This window comes from Pteronotus mesoamericanus, unplaced genomic scaffold, assembly GCF_021234165.1.
Source record: "Pteronotus mesoamericanus isolate MK-2021 breed Mesoamerican mustached bat unplaced genomic scaffold, CSHL_Meso_final contig_246, whole genome shotgun sequence".
Classification (NCBI taxonomy): domain Eukaryota; kingdom Metazoa; phylum Chordata; class Mammalia; order Chiroptera; family Mormoopidae; genus Pteronotus; species Pteronotus mesoamericanus.
The window spans coordinates 10312085-10314656 of NW_026555104.1; the positions used below are offsets into that span (position 1 = coordinate 10312085).

The window sequence follows — 2572 nt, forward strand, 5'->3', positions numbered from 1 at the left end:
GGGGGGGGCGTTGCCGAGCAAATGGAGGGTATTGGGTAGAGAAGGGTGAAAGGGGGAAAATTGGGACAACTGTAATAACATAATTGATAAAATATATTTTTAAAAATCTTAATTTCTAATACAAACTAAGATATAAACAATTATGAACTGTCTTTTATATTAGCATTCTAAGGCTTTACAAATTTATCCTTTTTATAATTTGTAGAAATGTGCTTTTTCATGGAGAATTTCTCAGTGTGACTTAAAACGTGTTCACTAGTAGACCCAATTTTATCTTTAATTTGTCTGCACTAAGAAACCAAAAGTACCCCTTCCCACGGCAGCGGCCTGGTGCGCCAGTCCCCAGCCCCCGGCCCCTCCCTCTCGGCTGCTGCGGCTGGAGCGAGGGCGTGCAGGGCCGGAGACGCCGTCGACTCGGGATCCGGAGCAGCACGGAGGCGGTGAAGAACAGCTCTTCAAGTCTGCAATAAAAAATGGCCCCCAATAAAACTACATTGCAAAAAATGGGAAAGAAACGGAAAGGAAACAGTAAAAAAGTCGAAGAGGCAGAGCCTAAAGCATTTGTAGTGGAAAAAGTATTGAATGGGAAGGCGGAGTACTTCCTGAAGTGGCAGGGATTCACGGATGCTGACAATACTTGGGAACCTGAAGAAAATTTAGATTGTCCAGAGTTAATTGAAGCATTTCTTAATTCTCAAAAAGCTGGTAAAGAAAAAGATGGTGATACAAAAAAAAAAAAAGTTTTTATCTGACAGTGAATCTGATGATAGCGTATCAAAGAAGAAAAGAGATGCTGCTGATAAACCAAGAGGCTTTGCCAGAGGCCTTGATACTGAACGAATAATTGGTGCCACAGACAGCAGTGGGGAATTTATGTTTCTCATGAACTGGAAAGATTCTGATGAGACAGATTTGGTGCTTACAAAAGAGGCAAATATGAAGTGTCCTCAAACTGTAATTGCTTTTTATGAGGAGAGACTAACCTGGCATTCTTGTCCAGGAGACAAAGCCCAATAATTGTTTGTGTTGCTTTTTACATACATATAAATCTGGGTCTTGTTTTGTTTTGTTTTGTTTTATTAGCAGGGGTTTTTTTTACTTATTAATTAAGAAATAACTACATTCTAATAAAAATCAAGTTTGATATGTTTGTTTTGAAGTAGTTCTAGGGGAGTTGTTTGTTGGGGGTTGCATCTATAGCACTGGTTACTTTGGAACAAAAGCTTTCTGTAGTTGCTTCTTTTATCAGAAGAGAACATTTTGATACCATGATATATTCTTTCCTCTGCATTAAAGAACAGCTTTCCTAAATGTTGGGGTCGATCTCCATTGTCCTTACTCAGTCAGAATTTTTGTTTAAGCCATACATGCCTAAGGATCACTGTGGGGGCGTTTTATTTGGTGGGAGATGGTTGGTGTGTATACATATGTAAATGTAAATGGTTCTTCTCTTTTTTTAAAAAACAGAAACAGCATTTCACAACCATAGATAAGCTCACGTTTCTGCTGCCATCATTTTCAGCAACCTAAGAAATAAGTCACTTCAAGTTAAATTGAATGTTTTCCTGAAGCTTTAACCTTTGAAATTAAATAGATAATTTGTAATTAATCGGGCAATTTAAATATAATGTAAGCAATTTAAATTGGACAATTTGAAAGCAGCCATATCAGAATCCGTGTCTGTATCTACAATTATAAAGGCAAGTTTATTTGCAAAACCCCCAAAAGGAAAACTTAATCACTACCAACAACCTCCCCTCCCAAATGAGAAAATTAGGCAAACTCTTAATATGTTTTTATTAGGCAAGCAAGGCTTATTTCAAGGTTTCGCCTAGTAAGCCATTCTTTTACAAAAAGTTAAAATCCTTATGTTATATTGACTAGAAGCTTATGATCATGGAATGTGTAAGACTTTATTCATGGAAGCCTAATCAGATCGTTACAGACCTTGGCAATTTAGACCTGCTGGAATAAATGGGTGAACAAAATTTTGTAATCTGAAGTCTTGATCTGCATATTTTACTCCAACTCATTCCTTACATGGAGGCTCAGTCTCAGTATCTGGGTTACTGGTTCAGAAGAAGCCAGGAAAAACAATAACTTTGTAGTAAACAGAATGTTATCCAACTGTATATTGTTTATTTTATTGTAAATACCGGTAAACAGTGGTCAATAAATAGTTTTATATTGCTTTTAAAAAAACCAAAAGTAGGTAAAATTAAGTTCAATAATTAACATTCCAATTTTTTTCTTTCTTATTTGGAAATGATCTAGACATTTAATAAATTCTTCAAAAAACTTCTGGAGTTCCTCCCTAGGTTTAGGAAATTCTTTAACTACAGACCTTAACTTTTGACCAAAGGGTAAAGGATACCATAAGGTGTTCATCTGCAACCTTGAGGAGTTTTATTTTAAACAGTAACTGTCTAATAGTCTCTTTAGAGAGGAAAAGAAGTTCAGACAGAGAACTAGTAAAACATGAGTATTCAGGGGAAAAAGTAAGGGGTAAGGATTGTGGAAGTCACATCCATCCTACTATTTTTTGTCTTAGATACCTCTTGTATATTTAATT

General features: G+C 36.2%; 1 pseudogene; it reads left to right on the forward strand.

The window, feature by feature from the left end:
* Window positions 1-457: 457 nt before the first annotated feature.
* On the forward strand, window positions 458-1017 carry LOC129070298 (chromobox protein homolog 3-like; annotated as a pseudogene).
* Window positions 1018-2572: the final 1555 nt, after the last annotated feature.